The 23,923-nt window shown below is 42.8% G+C and overlaps 1 protein-coding gene across 3 annotated transcripts in view; it reads right to left on the bottom strand.

Moving 5' to 3' along the window:
- Positions 1 to 20,172, bottom strand: part of TYROBP (transmembrane immune signaling adaptor TYROBP) — a 29,962-nt gene extending 9,790 nt beyond the window's left edge. For 2 of the 3 annotated variants that reach the window (XM_079907284.1, XM_079907282.1), the window contains exons 1-2: positions 19,591 to 20,172; positions 15,747 to 15,923 (exon numbers count right to left, since the gene is read on the bottom strand). The gene's annotated coding sequence lies outside the window, so the exon portion shown is untranslated. The remainder of the gene's footprint in view (positions 1 to 15,746; positions 15,924 to 19,590) is intronic. The other variant, XM_079907283.1, reaches the window with a different exon arrangement.
- Positions 20,173 to 23,923: the final 3,751 nt, after the last annotated feature.

The raw sequence follows: 23,923 nt of genomic DNA on the forward strand, positions 1-23,923 counted from the left end.
TGAGTGAGCCTGAATTCTAGTGATCAGCAAACATTGTTTTCTCCCCTTCTTCTATTGAAATAGCATTTGGAATTGGGCATCTGGTCCCCTGGCCAAGACTATGTTTCTCAGTCTCTTTGGAGCCAGGTGAGGCCTTGTAACTGTCTTCTGGCCCATGGAATGTGGGAAGAAACAAAATGGGCAACTTCTGTCTTTTTGTTTGTTTTGTTTTCAGTTTGTTTTTTGGCCACGTTGTGTGGCATTCGAGATCTTAGTTCCCCAACCAGGAATTGAACCCGTGCCCCTTGCATTGGGAGCACGGAATCTTAACCACTGGACCGCCAGGGAAGTGGCCCGGTTGTGTTTCTGAAGGCAAAAGTGTGCCCTGCCCGTCTCTGCCCTTCCTCTTGGCTGGAGTGTGGCCCTGACACTGGCAGTGGGCACCCATCTTAGACCACAATGGCCAAGTTTTACTCATAAAATGAAGGCCTTTTAAATATAATTAAAGCAATACTTGATAGATTTATCAACTGTGTTTTACCCATATCATAAACGCAGTCATTACCAATGAATTAGAACTCTGCAAGCTGATTTGAAGGGATTTTAACTGAGAAAAGCAAGATGCAGAGAAGTGAATCTAGTGCGATTCCAAACAATGACCAAAAAGAATCCCTTATAAATATATGTATACATGTTTGCATATTTGAGTGATGGTGGAGTAAACTATGTAAGGATACACCTGGGCCGCTAACGCTGGTAATACCGGTGACTTGGATCAGGATAGGAGATGGGGGAGGGTAATCACAAAACAGGGTTGAAAGGAAAGGAACTGGGACATCCCTCGTGATCCAGAGGTTAAGACTTCGCCTTCCAACGCAGTGGGTGCGCGTTCGATCCCTCATCAGGGAGCTAAGATCTCACATGCCTCGTGGCCAAAAAACCAAAACATAAAACAGAAGCAATATTGTAACAAATTCAATAAAGACTTTAAAAATGGTCCACATCAAAAAAAAAATCTAAAAAAAAAGTGAAGGAACTATATGAGAACAATGTGGGTATAACATGATGCCATTTACATAAAATGATATAAGTAAAATTGTGTATATCTGCATAGAAAGAAGTATGAATGTGTAGTCAAGTGAATGCCAACTGTGGTATCTCTGGGCAGTGGGATTTAGATTATTTATTTTTTTAAATTAATTTATTTGTTTTTATTTTTGGCTGTGTTGGGTCTTTGTTGCTGTGCATGGGCTTTCTCTAGTTGCGGCGAGTGGGGGCTACTCTTTGTTGCAGTGCGCGGGCTTCTTATTGCTGTGGCTTCTCTTGTTGCGGAGTGTGGGCTCTAGGCATGCGGGCTTCAGTAGTTGTGGCACGCGGGCTCAGTAGTTGTGGCTCACAGGTTCTAGAACGCAGAATCAGTAGTTGTGGCGCACGGGCTTAGTTGCTCTGCGGCATGTGGGATCTTCCTGAACCAGGGCTCGAACCCATGTCCCCTGCATTGGTAGGTGGATTCTTAACCACTGCGCCACCAGGGAAGCCCTATATTTTCTTACTTTTAAAAATTTGATTTTTTTTATGGGGAATATATTTAATCTATGTAATTGGGGGAAAAGATATTTCAATATCAGAAAACACAACAAACAAATAAATTCAATTTTGCAGAAGAAAAAAATACAGGACTTCTTCTGCCAGGAGTGGTGTTCTAAAGAAATCAGAAACCACCCTCCATTGGAGAACAGATAAAAATGCAGGATGAAGTCTATGGGAAAAAAAATTTACTAAAAGCAGCAAAGCACTAGTAAGAGGCTAAGGAAACAGTACTGAAAACTCAGAATAAAACAAGAGAGGAGTTCAAAACTCAAATGCCTTTGGGACAAATGCCTTCATTTGTCCCGAAGGCATTTTCCAACTCAGAAGACAGTCTGAGAGTAGAGGAGCAAAAGTAAAGGCCCAGATCCACCCAGACTGGCAAGTCTGAACCTCAGCTCTTCATTTTAAGCTGAAACCTGAAGGCCATCACACTCAAGGTAAGAATGAGCCCGGAGTCACCTAGCTTTCATGTGAACTTGCAGTTTATCCTTATACCCCCTTCACTATGCTATAGCTACACGAATTTTCAAGAAAACAAAACACAAGTTTGAAGTTTTTATCAGGAAACTGGAAATTATAAAAAGTGAGAGAGGTTTTTTTTTTCGGTATTCGAATACAAAACAAAAAGCAATCTAGAACGGAAAAAATATAATCACTGAAATTAAAAACTCAATGAGTGTGTTTAATAGAGATTAGACATAGCTGGAAAAAGGAGGTAGGTTAAAAAAATTAAGAAAAAAACTATCCAGAATTCAGTAGAGGCAGAAACTAACACACCACTGTAAGCAATTATAATCCAATAAAGATGTAAAAAAAAAAAGTATAAATAAATAAATAATCCCCACGGAGGGCATAAAGCAACTTTCCTTCCAGGGCCCTCATGAGGGACTCCCAGCTCAGCAGAACTCCTGCAAACAAAGATAAAACACTCCTGCACTTCCCACTGTGGCCCCTTGGAACCCTCCTGACACAGCTGTCAGGCTGAGGAAGGGCTGACCAGCCTCCTGACCCCAGAAGGAGTGCCCGTGTTCTTGCGCGTTCGAAGACACCCCTCCCGTAAAAGGACAGCGCCAACTGCTGAAGGATTACTTCTACACTGGTCTCTCCTAACTGGTGGACAAGAGCAAGAGAGGGGACACAGGATGGTCGAGGGATGTCATCATGGGTTACTTTACAGGAATCCCAGAGATGATGCAAGGGCAGACATCAAAGAAGAGAATAGTCGAAGCCTTCAGGTGACAAAAACATTCTGGAAATAGATAGTGGTGATGGTTGCACAACACTGTGAATGTACTTAATGCCCCTGAATTGTACACTTTAAAAATGGTTAAGGGCTTCCCTGGTGGCGCAGTGGCTAAGAATCCTCCTGTCAGTACAGGGGACACGGGTTCGAGCCCTGGTCCAGGAAGATCACACATGTTGCGGAGCAACTAAGCCCATGTGTCACAACGGCTGAGCCTGTGCTCTAGAGCCCGCGAGCCACAGCTACTGAGACCGCGTGCTTCAACTACTGAAGCCCACACGCCTAGAACCCGTGCTCCGCAACAAGAGAAGCCACTGCACATATATACACTACCAAATGTAAAACAGATAGCTAGTGGGAAGCAGCTGCATAGCACAGGGAGATCAGCTCGGTGCTTTGTGACCACCTAGAGGGGTGAGATAGGGAGGGTGGGAGGGAGACGCAAGAGGGAGGAGATATGGGGATATATGTATATGTATAGTTGATTCACTTTGTTATAAAGCAAAAACTTACACACCATTGTAAAGCAATTATACTCCAATAAAGATATTTTTTAAAAAAAGAGAAATACAGAAGATAGGATGAAAGAGAATTTCTAACTTATTTCATTGTAGTCATAGAAGAATGGGGTAGAGGCAATATTTGAATAGATCATGACCAAGTTAGAGTTATAGTAAGAAAGCAAGATGGGTTGAATATTAGAAAATCAATGTAAACCAGCACATTAACAGGTTAAGGGGGGAAGCATATGATTACCTCAACAGATGCCAAAAGTTTTTGATGAAATTCAACATTCTTTCAGAAAACTAGGAATAGAAGTGAATTTAAATATTTGATGAATAACTATATATAAAATAGACAACTAATAAGGACCTACTGTATAGCACAGGGAACTCTACTCAATACTCTGTAATGACCTATATGAGAAAAGAATCTAAAACAGAGTGGATACACAAATATGTATTACTGATTCACTTGGCTGTACACCTGAAACTAATAGAGCATTTTAAATAAAATATACTCCAATAAAAAAGTTTTATAAAAATTTGATGAATAGCACTACCAAAACCGACAGCTAGCATCACTTATGGTTAAGTATCAAAACATTTAATGGTTAAATATTAAAAGTTTTCCTTCGGGGACTTCCCTGGTTGTCCAGTGGTTAAGACTTTGCCTTCCAATGAAGGGGGTGTGTGTTTGATCCCTGGTCAGGGAGCTAAGACCCCATATGCCTCAGGGCCGAGAAACCAAAACATAAAACAGAAGCCACATTGTAACAAATCCAATAAAGACTTAAAAAATGGTCCACATCAAAAAAAAATCTAAAAAAAAATGTTTTCCTTCTAAGTTTGGAATAAGACAAAGAAAGATGCCTATTGTCATCACTTCTGTTCAATTTTGTCCTGGAGACCTTAACTCTGAAGTAAAGCAGGAAAATAAATAAAAGGTTATTGCCACCATTATTAATAGATTATATGATTCTGGCTAAAGAAAATTCAGAAAACTCTATAGACTAATTTATTAGAATTCATAACAGAATTTAGTGAGGTAACTGGATATAAAATCAACCTACAAAAATCAATTTTATTGCTATATACCAGCCATAAACCAAACAAAGGTGGAAAAAAGTAACACTTTACATTAGCATAAATGGCCAAGTAGCTAGTAATAAATCTAACAAACTATATGAAAAGCCTGTACAGGGAAACTCTGTAAAAGACTTTTAAAAAAATCTAGATAAATGGTTTGATATACCATGTTATTGGATTTGGATAGCAGTTTCCCCTAAATTTACCTATATATTCAATCCATTCATAATCTAGACTCTAAAAGCTTTATTCTGTGGAACTTGCAGATGGATCCTAAATTTTACACTGAAATACAAAGAGCCGATTATAACAAAGATACTCTTAGACAAGAACAAGATGAGAGGTCTCTCACCCTACCTGATATCAAGACTTATTGTAAAGCTGCTGAAGGAGTGAGTGGAAGTGGTTTAACCACTTTGGAAACAGTATGACATTGTTTTTCCCAGTGACTCAGAACTTCTGCCCCTCTACCTGTATCCTGGGGAGACTAGTGGATGGACACCAGGAAGCCTGTATAAACCTCTTCACAGCTGCGCTATTTGCAAAGCCCTTCAGGGGAACCAACACATATGTCCATCACAGGAGAATGGGTATGTATATTGTAGCCCATTCACACAATAATGATAATAATTATCCTGGATCCACAGAATAAACACAGTAGATACTAATACTTGCTACAACGTGGATTTATCTCACAAACAGAATGTTAAGTAAAAGAAGAAAAAGCCATATACAAAAGAGTACATGCAATATGGTCCTCATTTGCATAAAGTTTAAAAATAGTCCAGATGAGACTACAGTGTTTAGGAAGCACAGGTAGGGGGAAAAACTATTAAGAAAAGCAAGGAAGGGAGTCTATCAAATCAAAATGGTGGTAACCTGTCAGAGAAGAGGAAGCTTTACGAATAAAAAAGGACAAAACATTTTCTAGACTGCACTGATGACCTCTTTTTTTTCTGTCGCGGTAGATGGTCGAGTGTTCACTCCATGATTCATTATGCCGTGCATTTGCTTTTTGTTTGGGGGTTTTGTGGGCTCTTTTGATAGGTGTTCTATATGTCACAATAAATAAAATTTAAAAGATCTAATAATGCTTGCTCGTTGTGAAAATTTTGAAAAACAGCAAAATACAAAAAGAAAAAGAAACTTCACCTACATCTGAGAGACAACCTCATTACAGTATTTTGTTATATTTCCATCCTGTCATTTTACTGGGTATATTTTTATATATTTCTGACCATATCATATATGCAAATTTGCATTCTGCCCATTTTTGCAACCAACTTGTATTAACCTGAAACAAGCAGCTATATTCCCTTTGACTGCTCATTCATGACGTGACCTCACTGTTACCCTCGCTATTTGCCCTGGGAAGAAACCAAAGAGATGACCCTCAGAATAAATTAGACACCAAAGCTAAGATTTTATTTCTCTGTCCACCTATGCTTAGAAAGAGTGGTGGGCTGAGTCTCCATTTCCCTTTTCCCCTTCCCACTGCCTGGAGCATGGATGTGGTGGGAGCCACCTTGGACCACTCAGGCCGGGACGCTCCCCTAGGGATGGGAGAGCCATAGGTCAAAGCAGTCTGCATCTCTGATGCCATAAAGCCTCCATACTGACACCATGAAGCCCTGGACTGCTTATGCTTGGTCTACTGGTGAGAGAGAATTAAAGTTCTCCTTTGTTTAAGCTGTAGTTATATTGAGTTCTGTTACGGATTCATGTCCTACCTAACATAGACCCTACCTAAATGCTCATTATATGTGAGTATTTTCTTGGGACTTCCCTGGTGGCGCAGTGGTTAAGAATCCACTTGCCAATGCAGGCAACACGGGTTCGAGCCCTGGTCTGGGAAGATCCCACATGCCACAGAGCAACTAAGCCTGTGCACCACACAACTGGACCTGTACTTTAGGGTCCACGAGCCACAACTACTGAGCCCGTGTGCCACAACTAATGAATCCCGCACTCCTAGAGCCCATGATCTGCAACAAGAGAAGCCACTGCAATGAGAAGCCTGCGCACCGCAAGGAAGAGTAGCCCCTGCTCACCGCAGCTAGAGAAATCCCGCGGGCAGCAATGAAGGCCCAATGCAGCCAAAAATAAATAAATTAATTAATTAATTAAAATTTTTAAAGTCTCTTAAAAAAAAAGAAGTATCATTCTTAATTGGTTCATAATATTGTGTCCTGTGAAGTTACTGAATTTTTCATTCACTCATGCATTCATCCATTTATTCCATCACATATTTGTTGAGTGCTTACTGGGCCCCTGGATGGGTGATGGGTATGCAATGGTGAATAAAACTGCCTTCCTGCAGCTTACATCCTAGTGGAAGAAGACAGGTGATACACAAGAAAACAAATAAATAAACAAGATAACCCTTCTCTGTGTTCAGATACAGCATGTTCCCAAATATGTAGCAGAGACTAATTGCTCACTAAAACTGCCCCCTTTGCCCCTTTGCACACAGCTGGACCACATTTCCCATCCTCCCTTATAATCAGGTATGTGAGCCAATGAGCAAGTGGGCAGATGCTGTCTGACTTCCGGGTGTGATCCCCCAAACCTCCCACTTAGGATCCTCACCTCTTTTAACATTCACCAATGGAGAGGACTAAGTGCAGGTGCAGGGAAGCTAAAGGAGCCCAGAGGTGCCAGGTGGGAGGAGCCTGGGTCCCTAAGTGGCTCTGAGGAGCAGAGCTACCCCACCTGCTGTATCATACAACCCTGTGAAAGAAGATAAGTTGCATCAAGCCACTGAGATTTGGGGGTTCTTTGGTTACAATTGCTAGTAATTTACCTTGCCTTATACACATGAAGAAAGGGCTCTAGGGCTTCCCTGGTGGCACAGTGGTTGAGAGTCCGCCTGCCAATGCAGGGGACACGGGTTCGTGCCCCGGTCCGGGAAGATCCCACATGCCGCAGAGCGGCTGGGCCCGTCTGAGCCATGGCCGCTGAGCCTGCGCGTCCGGAGCCTGTGCTCTGCAACGGGAGAGGCCACAACAGTGAGAGGCCCGCGTACCGCAAAAAAAAAAAAAAAGAAAAGAAAAGAAAAGAAAGGGCTCTGGTCAACTGCAAAAATGGCTCCAATTTTTCACCCCTCCCTGGCTCCTTATCCTTTGCCATCTGACTTCACAGCATCTTCCATCAAAGGGTGGAGTCTATTACCCCACCCCTTGAATCTGAGTAGGTCTTGGGCCGTGAGGTGGCAATAGAATGAGAGAGAAGAAATGGCATGATAGTTGCCAACAACTGCTAAAGAACTGAAAATGAAGTCAGAAATAAGTAAATACATTCAGGAAAAAAATGCCTAGGAGGTACCCTCATACAGTTATCATGGACTCTAGCATGTTGAGGAAAATTCCTGCAGCTCACCTAACTTCTTTCAAGCCAGCATTTCCCACATTTATTTTATCAAGGAGTCTTTATTCTCAAACACCAATTAACATCCCATGGATCTTTGTCAAATGCTAGTAGGACACAGTCAAATTATTTCCAATTAGTTTTTGTTCGTTTCGCTATTATTTTTAAAATGGTGTTATAAAAATCCTTGTAGTGAAATCTTTTCCACTTGCCGGATCCTTTCCAGGGGCTAAGTTCCTAGCAGGGTAAATGGTGAATTAACAGATATGCACATTCTCAGGCTTTGGACTCAGGCTGCCCAATCCTTCTCTGGAAGGGTCACTCCCATTCACATCCCAATCATAGTGAATGTGAACAGGGTCTTCCATTTCCCTGAACTCTCCTCACCAAAGGGAACCACATTTCAAACATCCTTGCTGATTTGACAGACAAAGGGATGCATCTCAGTATTTCAAGTGGCAAGTTATTTGAATATTACTGGGGATAAACTTGCCTTTCATCTTTTTTGGCCATTTGTATTTCTTCTTTGAATTGTCTTTTCATATTAATTACTCATCTTTCTTTTGGGTATTGGCTTTTCCTGTTAATTCCACATTAATTTATTAATATCTTTATTACATTAACCACTTTTCTATCATACCTGTTGCAAATATTTTTCTCTACTATTTATTTAACTTCAATTTTAGTCATGCCCTTTTTTTTTTTTTTTTTTTTGCGGTATGCTGGCCTCTCACTGTTGCGGCCTCTCCAGTTGCGGAGCACAGGCTCCGGACGCGCAGGCTCAGCGGTCATGGCTCACGGGCCCAGAAGCTCCGCGGCATATGGGATCTTCCCGGACCGGGGCGCGAACCCGTGTCCCCTGCATCGGCAGGCAGACTCTCAACCACTGCGCCACCAGGGAAGCCCCGTCATGCCCTTTTTGAACATATGGGATATTTAACTTTTTATACAGTCAAACCCATCTATCCTTTCCTTTGTAATTTGTTCTTTTTTTAACAGGATTTTTTAATTTTTATTTATTTATTTATTTTTGGCTGTGCAGCACGGCATACGGGATCTTAGTTCCTCAACCAGGGATCACCAGGGATCGAACCCATGACCGCTGCAGTGGAAACACGGAGTCTTAACCACCGGACCGCCAGGGAAGTCCCTGTGATTTATTCTCTTAAAGTTCAGAAAGTCTTTTCCAACCCAGAGGTTATTAAATATTTATTTCATCTTCAAGATTTTTTTTTCAAGATTTTTATTGTGTAATTTTCTTCCCACATTTTCCTCTAGTCCATCTGGAATTTATTTTCATTTATCATGCAAGATGAGGCTCCAAATTGATATTTTCCCCCAAATGGCTGAGACATAAACCCAGCTGGTATGACATTATGTTTCTGTTCTATAATACATTCTTGCTTTCTTTACTCTGTCTTTGGCCAATCATTCTGGTACATTACCCAGGATGATTGCTCTTACACTGAAATCACACTTTATATTATATGAATTCCATGATTTTGCCTGTCTTTTCACCAGTGTATCCACAGCACCTAGAACAGAGCTTGGCACATGGCAGGATCTCAATAAATATCTGGTGAAAGAATAAATTAGTGAATGAATCAGTGAATGAGTGAGCAAATAAATGAATGCATACAATATGCCAGCCCTGATCTGGGCAGTGAGTGTACAGAGGAAGAGGAAATAGTTTACTCAGTGTGTATCAGGTAGCCATTGCTGCATAACAAAATTCCCTACAACTAATGGCTTAAAACAGCAACCATGTTATTATTTGTTCACTGTCCTGTGCTTCAAGATTTTGAATAGATGCAGAGATGGTTTGTCTCTGTTCCACATGATGTCAGCTCTGGTTAGAACATCCAAGAAAAAAAAGAACATCCAAGAGAGCTTCTTCATTTGCGTGTCTGGTGCTTTGGAAAAAGTTCGAATGGCTAAGGGATAACTAGAACAGCTGAACTGGGGTCATGTATGAGGGGCATCGATTCTCGCTGTTACCTGGCTTCCTTAGGTCTCCACATGGCCTTTCCATGTGGTCTCCCCAACTCAGAGCTCAGAGCTCCTGAGTACACAGAAGCAAAAACTGACAATCTTAAGGCTTAGCCAGGAACTGGCTGGGGGTGACTTCTGTCATATTCTATTGGTTAAAGCAAGTCACATGTCCAAGGCAGATTCAAGGGGAGAGGATTATATGAGTGTGAATAGGGAGGTATATCTCTTTGGGAATTTCAGCATAACTGACTTCCACAATCCATTAAACGGCTGCTTATTAGCCATTCACAAGGGTCAGGCAGAAAGCAGGTGCAATGGCAGGCCACACAGACACAGGCTCCTGAAATGCAGTGAGTGTAGGGGCCCAAGGCATTGCTGGGCCCTGAGGCAGGTACCTCTCCCAGTCTGAGAAAGGAAGTGGCTTCCGATGGAGGTAACCCCAGATATGTGTATTAAAAATGAGAGCACAATCAGTTAAATGGAAGAGCATGTACTAAGGTTCACAGGCGAGAAACCACTTAGAGATTGTCTTGGTGAATCCCTAAAGTCCAGAGGCAGAGAGATGAGGTTGGGGCCAAATCAGGGTCTGTATAATGTGGAAAGATGGGAGCCCTGAATGCCACTGTAAGAAAGTTAGCATTCATCTTGAAGAATAGTGATTCCCAATCAGCAACTGGGTATCAGAATTACCTGAGTTTAAGAGGGCAGACAGCAGAAGCAAGAAGAACAACAGTTCTGCAGCCTGTGGAAGGAAAACCACATTCACAGAAAGATAGACAAAATGAAAAGACAGAGGACTTTTTACCAGATGAAGGAACAAGATAAAACCCCAGAAAAACAACTAAATAAAGTGGAGATAGGCAACCTTCCAGAAAAAGAATTCAGAATAATGATAGTGAAGATGATCCAAGACCTCAGAAAAAGAATGGAAGCAAAGATCAAGAAGATGCAAGAAATGTTTAACAAAGACCTAGAAGAATTAAACAACAAACACCTAGAAGAATTAAAGAGCAAACAAACAGAGATGAACAATACAATAACTGAAATGAAAAATACATTAGAAGGAATCAATAGCAGAATAACTGAGGCAGAAGAACAGATAAGTGACCTGGAAGACAGAATGGTGGAATTCACTACCATGGAACAGAATAAAAAAAAAAAGAATGAAAAGAAATGAAGACAGCCTAAGAGACCTCTGGGACAACATTAAATGCAACAACATTCACATTATAGGGGTCCCAGAAGGAGAAGAGAGAGAGAAAGGACCCGAGAAAATATTTGAAGAGATTATAGTTGAAAACTTTCCTAACATGGGAAAGGAAATAGCCACCCAAGTCCAGGAAGCACAGAGAGTCCCAGGCAGGATAAACCCAAGGAGAAACACCCCGAGACACACAGTAATCAAATTGACAAAAATTAAAGACAAAGAAAAATTATTGAAAGCAACAGGGGAAAAACAACAAATAACATACAAGGGAACCCCCACAAGTTAACAGCTGATTTCTCAGCAGAAACTCTACAAGCCAGAAGGGAGTGGCACGATATATTTAAAGTGATGAAAGGGAAGAACCTACAACCAAGATTACTTTACCCGGTAAGGACCTCATTCAGATTTGATGGAGAAATCAAAAGCTTTACAGACAAGCAAAAGCTAAGAGAATTCAGCACCACCAAAACAGCTCTACAACAAATGCTAAAGGAACTTCTCTAAGTGGGAAACACAAGAGAAGAAAAGGACCTACAAAAACAAACCCATAACAATTAAAAAATTGGTAATAGGAACATATGTATTGATAATTACCTTAAACGTGAATGGATTAAATGCTCCAACCAAAAGACACAGGCTCACTGAATGGATACAAAAACAAGACCCATATATATTCTGTCTACAAGAGACCCCCTTCAGACCTAGGGACACACACAGATTGAAAGTGAGAGAATGGAAAAAGATATTCCATGCAAATGGAAATCAAAAGAAAGCTGGAGTAGCAATACTCATATCAGATAAAATAGACTTTAAAATAAAGAATGTTACAAGAGACAAGGAAGAACACTACATAATGATCAAGGTATCAATCCAAGAAGAAGATATAACAATTATAAATATATATGCACCCAACATAAGAGCACCTCAATACATAAGGCAACTGCTAACAGCTATAAAAGAGGAAATCGACAGTAGCACAATAATAGTGGAGGACTTTAACACCTCACTTACACCAATGGACAGATCATCCAGACAGAAAATTAATAAGGAAACACAAGCTTTAAATGACAAAATAAACCAGATAGATTTAATTGACATTTATAGGACATTCCATCCAAAAACAGCAGGTTACACTTTCTTCTCAAGTGTGCACGGAACATTCTCCAGGATAGATCACATCTTGTGTCACAAATCAAGCCTCGGTAAATTTAAGAAAATGGAAATCATATCAAGCACCTTTTCCAACCACAACACTATGAGATTAGAAATCAATTACAGGGAAAAAAATGTAAAAAACACAAACACACACACACACAAAAAAAACACAAACACATGGAGGCTAAACAATATGTTACTAAATAACCAAGAGATCACTGAAGAAATCAAAGAGGAAATCAAAAAATACCTAGAGACAAATTACAATGAAAACACGACAATCCAAAACCTATGGGATGCAGGAAAAGCAGTTCTAAGAGGGACGTTTATAGCAATACAAGCCTACCTCAAGAAACAAGAAAAATCTCAAATAAACAATCTAACCTTACACCTAAAGGAACCAGAGAAAGAAGAACAAACAAAACCCAAAGTTAGTTGAAGGAAAGAAATCATAAAGATCAGAGCAGAAATAAATGAAATAGAAACAAAGAAAACAATAGCAAAGATCAATAAAATTAAAAGCTGGTTCTTTGAAAAGATAAACAAAATTGATAAACCATTAACCAGACTCATCAAGAAAAAGAGGGAGAGGACTCAAATTAATAAAATTAGAAATGAAAAAGGAGAAGTTACAATGACACTGCAGAAATACAAAGCATCCTAAGAGACTACTACAAGCAACTCTATGCCAATAAAATGGACAATCTGGAAGAAATGGACAAATTCTTAGAAAGGTATAACCTTCCAAGACTGAAGCAGGAAGAAATAGAAAATATGAACAGACCAATCACAAGTAATGAAATTGAAACTTGATTAAAAATCTTCCAACAGGGCTTCCCTGGTGGCGCAGTGGTTGAGAGTCCGCCCGCCGAGGCAGGGGACACGGGTTCGTGCCCCGGTCCGGGAAGATCCCACATGCCACGGAGTGGCTGGGCCCGTGAGCCATGGCCACTGAGCCTGTGCGTCCGGAGCCTGTGCTCCGCAATGGGAGTGGCCACAACAGTGAGAGGCCCGCGTACAGCAAAAAAAAAAAAAAAAAAAATCTTCCAACAAACAAAAGTCCAGGACCAGATGGCTTCACAGATGAATTCTATCAAACATTTAGAGAAGAGCTAACACCCATCCTTCTCAAATTCTTCCCCAAAATTGCAGAGGAAGGAACACTCCCAAACTCATTCTATGAGGCCACCATCACCCTGATACCAAAACCAGACAAAGATACTACAAAAAAAAAAGAAAATTACAGACCAATATCAGATGCAAAAATCCTCAACAAAATACTAGCAAACAGGATCCAACAACACATTAAAAGGATCATACACCATGATCAAGTGGGATTTATCCCAGGGATGCAAGGATTCTTCAATATATGCAAATCAATCAATGTGATACACCATATTAACAAACTGAAAATAAAAACCATATGATCATCTCAATAGATGCAGAAAAAGCTTTTGACAAAATTCAACACGTATTTATGATAAAAACTCTCCAGAAAGTGGGCACAGAAGGAACCTACCTCAACATAATAAAGGCCATATACGACAAACCCACAGCAAACACCATTCTCAATGGTGAAAAAATGAAAGCATTTCCTTTAAGATCAGGAACAAGACAAGGATGTCCACTCTCACCACTATTATTCAACATAGTTTTGGAAGTCCTAGCCACGGCAATCAGAGAAGAAAAAGAAATAAAAGGAATACAAATTGGAAAAGAAGAAGTAAAACTGTCACTGTTTGCAGATGACATGATACTATACATAGAGAATCCTAAAGATACCACCAGAAAACTACTAGAGCTAATCAATGAATCTGGTAAAGTTGCAGGATACAAAATTAATGCACAGAAATCTCTTACATTCCTATACACTAACAATGAAAGATCAGAAAGAGAAATTAAGGAAACAATCCCATTCACCATTGCAACAAAAAGAATAAAATACCTAGGAATAAACCTACCTAAGGAGGTAAAAGACCTGTACTCAGAAAACTATAAGACACTGATGAAAGAAATCAAAGTTGACACAAACAGGTGGAGAAATATACCATGTTCTTGGATCAGTAGAATCAATATTGTGAAAATGACTATACTACCCAAAACAATCTACAGATTCAATGCAATTCCTATCAAATTACCATTGGCATTTTTTACGGAACTAGAACAAAAAATCTTAAAATTTTTATGGAGACACAAAAGACCCCGAATAGCCAAAGCAGTCTTGAGGGAAAAAAATGGAGCTGGAGGAATCAGACTCCCTGACTTCAGACTATACTACCAATCTACAGTAATCAAGACAATATGGTACTGGCACAAAACAGAAATATAGGTCAATGGAACAGGATAGAAAGCCCAGAGATACCATGCATAGAAACTCATGCCCCTATGGTCAACTAATCTATGACAAGGGAGGCAAGGATATACAATGGAGAAAAGACAGTCTCTTCAATAAGTGGTGCTGGGAAAACTGGACAGCTACATGTAAAAGAATGAAATTAGAACACTCCCTAACACCATACACAAAAATAAACTCAAAATTGATTAGAGACCTAAATGTAAGGCCGGACACTATAAAACTCTTAGAGGAAAATATAGGAAGAACACTCTGACATAAATCACAGCAAGATTTTTTTTGATCCACCTCCTAGAGTAATGGAAATAAAAACAAAAATAAACAAATGGGACCTAATGAAACTAAAAAGCTTTTGCAAAGCAAAGGAAACTCTAATCAAGACAAAAAGACAACCCTCAGAATGGGAGAAAATATTTGCAAAGAAATCAACAGACAAAGGATTAATCTCCAAAATATATAAAGAGCTCATGCAGCTCAATATTAAAAAAACAAACAACCCAATCCAAAAATGGATAGAAGACCTAAATAGACATTTCTCCAAAGAAGACATACAGATGGCCAAGAAGCACATGAAAAGCTGCTCAACATCACTAATTATTAGAGAAATGCAAATCGAAACTACAATAAGGTACCACCTCACACCAATTAGAATGGGCATCATCAGAAAATCTACAAACAACAAATGCTGGAGAGGGTGTGGAGAAAAGGGAGCCCTCTTGCACTGTTGGTGGGAATGTAAATTGAGACAGCCCCTATGGAGGTGTCTTAAAAAACTAAAAATAGAATTACCATATGACCCAGCAATCCCACTACTGGGCATATACCCAGAGAAAACCATAATTCAAAAGGCACATGCACCCCAATGTTCATTGCAGTAGCCAGGTCATGGAAGCAACCTAAATGTCCATCGACAGACGAATGGATAAAGATGTGGTACATATATACAATGGAATATTACTCAGACATGAAAAGGAACAAAACTGGGTCATCTGTAGAGATGTGGATGGATCTAGAGACTGTCATACAGAGTGAAGTAAGTCAGAAAGAGAAAAACAAATATCGTATATTAACGCATATATGTGGAACCTAGAAAAATGGTACAGATGAACTGGTTTTCAGGGCAGAAATAGAGACACAGATGTAGAGAACAAATGTATGGACACCAAGGAAAGTGGCGGGGGGGTGGTGGTGTGATGAATTGGGAGATTGGGATTGACATATATACACTAATATGTATAAAATAGATAACTAATAAGAAAAAAAGAGAATTACCTGCGTTTAGATATTTTGAAGTGTCTACATAATATCTGGGAGGAGGGATGTCCAGTTGATAACCATTCTATACATCAAGAGAGGGTCTGGGCTGCAAATAGGGCTTGGAATCGTAGCCGTGTAGTTAGTCATCAAAGCCACCAGACTATAACAGAGAAGTTCATCTCAGGAGAATGTCTAGAGTCAAGACAGAAAAGGACTCCTATCAGTGCCTCAAATAACATTCTTTGTAGCAAGTTCCTCACATCAAAAGGTGGGATCTATGTAGCTTCATCTTGAATCTGGGTGGGTTTGTGACTGCAGAAGTGATGCTGTGGGATTTTTGAGGCCAAGTCATAAAAACAAACAAACAAACATACAGTTTCTGCCTGGATCTTTTGGAACACATGCTCTGGAAGAAGCCGGCCACCATGTAAGGTCACCATGCTGGAGTAGCCACGTGTAGTTGCTCGGGTCAACAGCCCACCGAGCTCTCAACCGACAGCCAGCAACATTGCCAGCAGTGTGAGTGAGCCACCTTGGACATCAGCCCCTAGAGTTCTCAAATGACCCCACCCCAGTCAACATCGGACTCCAGCCACAGCACAGACACCACACGAGAACAGCCCCACTGAGGTCTTTGTGAATTTCTTTTTTATTTTATTTTATTTTATTGATTTTTGGCTGCATTGGGTCTTCGTTGCTGCGTGCCGGCTTTCTCTAGTTGTGGCGAGCAGGGGCTACTCTTCGTTGCAGTGCGCGGGTTTGTCATTGCAGTAACTTCTCTCGATGCGGAGCACAGGCTCTAGGCGCGTGGGCTCAGTAGTTGTGGCTCACAGCCTCTGGTGACACCACCTCCTCCCTTTGTTCTTCCCGCCTGGAGCAGCAGTGGCTTCCCACTGCTGTTAATTTCCGATGGCTTCACTGGCTCTTGTTTGGCCCCTCAGCACCTCCATCTGCTGCATAACCACCCCTATGTGTTAACGTCCCTCTGTTCTTTGTTTTCTGTATCCTCAGCAAGCTCTCACAGGTATAGCAGCTCCAGCCTACTGGTCCCAAGTTGGAAAGTGGGCTCTGTGTTGTCAGATATCCCAATGTGGCAGAAGCCAGAAATCAGGATTGTCATGGGGAACGTTCTGAGATTTCAAACACCATGGATGCCAACGGTCCTCTGATTTCAGAGTAGGTGGAGGAAGCTAGAGAGACTGAGGAGGAGCAGCTGTAGAAGTTCACGTGCTGGGTCAGTGAAAAGACCTTTTTTAAGCACCTACTGTGTGCAGGCACTGTGGGAGGAGCTGAGGACAAAGTGGTGGGCTAGAGAGATGAGTTCCTGCCCCCGTGTGCATGCATGATAAGACAAATGAAGAAGAACAGTGTGTGGTACGTGCCATGCTGAGAATGAAAGGTGGGTGACATTGTGTGAACATGGGTGCAGGGAGCCGGGCTTTAATGACACATGGCAGCATGGAGATGAGGACATCTAAGCTGAGGCCCGAAGGAAAAGAGAGAGCCAGTCCTACAAAGAACCGTGTTCTCAGAAGAGGGAATGGCCATCACAAAGTCCCCGAGGCAAGAAAGAGCTGGGAGTGTGAGCAACAGCGAGAAAGGTGGCAAGGCTGGGGCAGAAAAAGCGAAGGGCGAGCTGGGGGATGATGTGAAGGTGGGGAGGCTGCAGGGGCCACAGGAAGGAGTTTGGATTTTATTCTAAATGCAATAAGAAGTCACTGGAAGGTTTTAAGCAGGGAAGTAATGTGATCTGATTTATGTTTTTGGAGGAGCCCCAGAGCTGTGTGTGAGAACTACAAGTAGGGTAGATGCCAGGAAACTACAACTACAACTACAAGTAGATTAGATGCCAGGAAACCAGTTTGTAAGCAATTGCAGTGGTCCAGGTAGGACCGAATGATGCTCAGACCACAGTGCTAACAGTGAAGGGGTGAGAAGTAGGTGGGTTTGGGAGGGTACTGTGTCACAGAAACTGGGAGGGGAGTTTTCAGACAGGAATGGTCTGGAGGGCTTGGTAAAATGCAGACTGCTGGGTCCCATCCCCAGAGACTCTGGTTCAGTAGGTCCAGGGCGACAGAGAATTTGCATTTCTAACAAGTTGTCATGTGATGCTGATGCTAACGCTAACGCCGCTGGTCCAGAGATCACACTTGAAAACCACTGGTCTAGAACAACACTTTCTACTAGAAATGTAATGTGAATCACATAGGTGATTTTAAAATTTCTAGTAGCCACACTTAAAAAGTAAACAGGTGAAAGTACTTTTAATAAAATAGCTCTCTCGTGTATTTTATTATTAATATACCCCAAAACTATCGTTTCAACATGTTATCAATATTTTTTAAATTCTTGAGATATTTTACATTCTTCTTTTTGTACTGTCTTTGAAATCGCAGTGTGTATTTCATACTTACAGCACACATCTCAATTAGAACTAGTTAACCTCTCAAAAGCCACTTGTGTGGCTAGTGGCTACCCTACTGGACAGCATGGGACAGGTCCATTATTACAGGACCAGTGAGTTGAGGATGGAGAATTGCCTCTTGAGCTTAGCAACAAGGAAGAGGTTTAGCAATAGGCGCCAACATTTGTGAAATAGAGGGAGAGAGATGGAGGGGAGATCATGGAGACACTTCCTTCCTGAGGTTTGGCTGTGGTTTCATAATGGATGGATCAGGCCGACAACACTCAAACCCAACACTGAATATTAACATCACACAAAAAAAGAAACATCCAGGCAGTATTATGTGCTTCCTGATGGAAGGACTTGTCATCACCCACGAAGCATACTTACCCCTAAATTGAATCTGAATCCGACCCAGCCTCTAGATTTACCAGTTTGCAGGGCATACAGGGGACCGAAGAACATATTAAAGGACACCAAGAAGTGCAACCAGACTGTGAGATAGATGGGAGTGAGGGGGAACTGTCATTGAATAAGACTTAAAGAGGTACCAACAAAATGCAATGCACTATCCTGTTTGGATTCTGATTTGAACAAGCTAACAGTTAGGAGACATTTATAAGATGATCAGGGAAATTTGGTGATGGGTTGGATATTGGATAATATTATGGAATTATTCGTTTTTTAGGTGATAAAGGTTTTTTTTTTTAAGAACCTTATATTTTAGAGATACATACAAAAGTATTTATGGATGAAATCATATGATGTCTGGCATTTGCTTTAAACAAATTCAGCCAGGGAGGGAAGCAGAAAAAATAAAACAAGACTGGTCATATGTTGATAATTGTTGGATGGGTAGCTGGAGGATCATCGTACTATTCTATTTTTGTGCACGGTTGAACGTTACTATAGTAAGGTGGTTTTTTTTAAAAGGGGGTGTGGCTATAAAAGGAAATGAGAGAAAAGAAGGATTTTTTTTTTTTTTCCTCTTAAGACTGGAGCACTGGGACTTCCCTGGTGGCGCAGTGGTTAGGAATCCGCCTGCCAATGCAGGGGACACGGGTTTGAGCCCTGGTCTGGGAAGACCCCACACGCCGCGGAGCAACTAAGCCCACGAGCCACAACTACTGAAGCCCGTGTGCCTAGAGCCCGTGCTCCCCAACAAGAGAAGCCACTGCAATGAGAAGCCCACGCACCGCAACGAAGAGTAGCCCCCGCTCGCCACAACTAGAGAAAGCCCGCAAAGACCCAACGCAGCCAAAAATAAATAAATACATAAATTAAAAAAAAAAAAAAAAGACTAGCGCCAAGGAAATACTAGGGACAGTGGAGATGCAGGAGAGAGCCTCACGGCTGGTGAGCTGGTTCCAGGACACACACAGTGTGGGGCGGGGGGGGGGGGGGTGGAGCGGGGGGCCGGGGATCCCGCTCTTCCTCGAGTAATGGACTGCCTACCCTCCACCGCTGCTTCAACTTCAGCTCCGCGTCTGTGCAGCCAGGGGCACCCACCAGCTAAGGTCCAGCGGGCGCTACCGGCCACCCACGCCTGCGCAGCAATCCCTGCTTCCCGCGCGGGCCTCAGTCCCTACACCCCATAATCCCCCGCGCCGCTCTGGAGGCGCGTCCTCTGTCGGGGCGAGACCTCCGCTTCCAAGATTTGAGCAAGGTGAGGCAGAGGGTGTCGCGTGGCCTTCCGGGAAACGCAGTTCGCATGCTGACCCAAGCCACCGCTTAACCTGCCCTCAAGCCTACGCGCCCCACAATGCGCCGCGCGCGCAGCTGCTGAACGGTGTGTTGCTGCCCCCAAGTGGCGATTGAGCGGTTACGCCCTGGCCTGGGAAGGGTGCTGAAAGGGATAGGGGCGAAGGCGGGACTGGGGACTCCCTGGTCCCTGGGAAGCTCTGGGAAACCTTTCCAGAGGATGAGGCCCTCAGACCTGGGCCAAGGAAGGTGGTGAAGAGATTGCAGGTAGGGCCAGCTATGAGAATTACATGAAATCAGAACAATAACTGTTGGCTGCATATTATCATTATTATTACAGCTAGTACTTAGCGAGTAAGCACTTAGATGCCAGGCCCTGCTCCCAGCGCTTTACTTGTATTAACTCATTTAATTCTCCCAAAAGACATTTGATTTACTATCAGCCCCCTCTTTACAGGAATGGAATTTAAACCCAGGCTGTCAGTCTTCAGAGTCTGAGAGTCTTCAGAGTCTTCTTCACTATGAATTTAACACCCCCTGATCATTCTATTAAATGATCCCAAGATTGTAATTAGCACAGGAATCAACTCTAGATGGCCATTAGCAACGTGGATCTCTTTGAGTTGATGGTTATCAGCATGTGTTCCTGCCCAAGTTTATGATTTAGCCCTTCTCCAGGACAGAGTTTGCAATCAACATAGATTTATAATTAGCACATGAATCAGAACATGGGATCAGAATTCTGATTAGGGATCAGATTTCACAGGGGTCAGATTTCTGATTAGCACTTGAATCAGCAGTGGTTTGTGTTAGGAACTGGAATCATAGGTTTCTGATTAGCACACGGGTCTGCACACAGGGATTATGTTCACACCTAGAAAGCTCTATCCCCTTTTGGTCCAGGTGACCCCCTCAAATGTTGCCCCCATCCCTTCCCTGAACCCCACCCCAACCGTCACCAACAGACAGACAGACTTGGTGGTTTCCTTGCCCCTCCCCTCTCTCCCATCTTGTTCATAATGAAATATCACAGCGACAAGCACAGGTTCAGAAATCATCTGTTCTCTTTCTGCCCTGTGAGGAGACACAATTCCAAAGCCTGGACTGTGTCTCATTCATGGGCATGTTCCCAGCATCGGGCCTGACACACAGTAAGGGCTCAATAAATGCTTAGAGAAGAGTGTCGGACTCTCACCATTATCCTTCTGCAGTGACCTAAAGGTTTATCAAATCAAGTCAGATTCTCTTTGCCCTCAAAGGAGTCAAATTTGTGGTCACCCACCCCAAAGGCAGGGAACCAGGGTAGATGGGTGGGTGGGTGGTCAGGGTGGGGCTGGGAACTTCTCCCTGGAGCAGGACTCCATGTAGTGGATGGAAGGAGATCCCATAGCCTCTTTCTGCTGCTTCCCCTGAGGTTGTGGATCTGGTGGTGGTTGATGTTGGCTCCATTATAATCCACACTCTCCTTGCATAATTGTGACTGAGAGGGAGATGCCCAGCCTAGAAATATGTTCTCAGCCCCCCTTGCATCTCACCAATAAGATATGAGCAGAAGGGAAATCTGTAGAATGTCACTTCTGGGCCAAGTTTTTTTAAGAAGCTGCTGAAACTTCTCCACTCTGTCTCCTCCCATTTGCCAGGTAGAAGCAGATAATTCTGAGCCCTAGGAAACAATGGAGGTGCAAGATTAACAAATCTGGCATGTGAATCAGCAGATGGAGGATAGCTGCCAACCACGCAGGACACCTGTGGCAAGAAATAAACTATTGTATTAAGTCACTGAGAATCAGGGGGTTACTTGTTACAGCAGCTGGCATTACATTCACTAACACACTGATCCTTCCTTTCTGGCCCCAGATATCAGTAAAGCTTGAGCCCTCCTTGTCATTCTGTAAAATGAGCCTCTAATCCCCAACTGTGGCATTCAGGCTTTCACAGAGCAGGTCTATACAGTGGCCCAAAGTCTCTTATGTTTGCTAGTTAAAAGTTTTCGGCATATTTCCCTCCATTCTTTGCACAAATGTAAACCTTTCCCCATGTTCTTATGGAAGTGTTCTTCCATGTTGATAGCTGGAAGTCATTAAAGCAGACCTTGAAAGTTGCATTCCGTCTTCCACGTAGTTCAGCAGAACCTCATGTAGAGAGTCTCCTGGTTGCTGTGTAGAAGTCAGTGCTTGTTTGGGACCCATCAATCTGATTTAGGGTGGTTAGAATGCGTGTACGGGATGTGGATGGAGAGGATGTACTCATCTCCTTGCCCCACTCTTTTGACCCCTCCACATGGGGGTGCACCTTCAGACATGATCTTTAAAGTGAGTCCCTAGTTCTCAGCTCTGATTCATGTGCTAATTACAAAGCCAAGCTAATGTCAATGAACCCCATTGACTGGACTTGGGTTGTACAAGGAGTTGGTAGGTACTAGTTGAGGATAAGGAGATACCACCTCCATCCCTTCTTGCGCTAACAACCCCCTGACTTGGAAGGGGCCTAAGTTTATTTATAAAGCGACCCCTTTTTGGCAGACAGACTGAATCCGCTGGTTTGAATGTGTGTGTGCACACATGTGTATGCCCAGCCCATGGAGGTGTCTGATGTGACTCTCTGAATATGTTTCTGTGCATATGTGTGGGAGTGTGGCTCACACATGTGTACAAGAGAGAATCTGTGTGCAGAGTGTGTTTCTGCACATGTGACCTCTCACATGTCTGAGTGTGAGTCTGTGTGTGTGCTTTGGAAGTGTGTCTAAGTATTCACTTTTGTATGCCCCTGTATTTGAACATGAGTCCAGGTGATATAAGGTCCATGTGCCTGCTGTGTCCATGTGTGTTCTGGTGAGCTTCTGAGTATGTGATGTGCATGTGTGAGTATGGATGTGTATTTTGGGGCAGATTCTGTGTGTGGATATGAGCAGTTCCCTTCCCCCCAAGTCTCCCTCAGCTCTCAGGCAATTTAACTTCATTCTTCCTGCTGTGGCTGTTTCCACTGCTTCTGTCCCCTTCTCCAGATGTGGCAATTATGTAAATGCAGCAATTAAGCGGAGTCCCCCAAACGAGCATCCCACCAGGATCCCCTTCCAGGAGCCAATGAGAGATGACAGCACATGCAGACACATACACGGTGCTATTCAGGCACCACAGGGACCACCCCCCAGACTGCACATGCTGTGGCATGAGGGCACACAAACGGCATGGGGGTCCCTTTGCCCACCTGCTTCATTCGTACTTATCCTTAAGATCTCAGTATAAAGACCCCCTCCTCCGGGAAGCCCTCCTGACTCCGGGGGTGGGGGAGTTGGGGGGAGAAGGGTTGGACTCTGCCTCTGGGGCCCACACCCTCTGTTTCCCCCTTGAGAGCCCTGACCACTGTGGCCTGTGCTTTGTCATCAGAGCCCTTATTATTTTGCCCTGTGCTTCCCCTAGCACACTTTGACCACTATGGCCTGGACTTCTGTCATGACAGTCCCAATCTTTCTAGCCCAAGCTTCTCCCATCCCCACGCTGACCACGCCAGGCTGTCTAGAGATGTGTCTTACTCCCTTTTAGAATGTGAGCTCAGTGAAGCAGGACCTGACGCTGTCTTGGTCACACTTTTACTGCAGTGTCATCTAGCACACAACCATGCCCAGAAATCCAAAGTAAATGTTGAACTAGCATCTTGGCCTCTGCCTTTCTTTGTTGCCAAATCTCTCTTTATGTCTCTAAACATGTTAGTTTCATTGGCACACATTTGGGCTGCTGCATGCCCTCAATTCACAAGGTTTTGGCATAGGTGTGGTGGACAGTACCACACACATTGCAGATGTTCCTGGTTTAGCCCAGTGGTTCTCAAAGTGTGGTCCCTGGACCAGCAGCATTACCATCACCTGGGAAGGTAGACATGCAAATCAGAAACTCTGGGACTGGGGTCTGGAGATCGATGGTTAACAAGTCCTCCAGGTGATCCTGATGCAGCTAAAATGTGAGGACCTTGGGTCTAGTTCATGCAAGTCATCCCCCTGCTTTTCCACCTCAAGATCTCAGATGGCTCTCAGTACCACCCCCTCTCACCAAGGGAGAGTCATCACCAAAGGGGGCAAGGTTCTGTGGAC

Source organism: Stenella coeruleoalba (genome assembly GCF_951394435.1).
Source record: "Stenella coeruleoalba genome assembly, chromosome: 20".
NCBI lineage: Eukaryota > Metazoa > Chordata > Mammalia > Artiodactyla > Delphinidae > Stenella > Stenella coeruleoalba.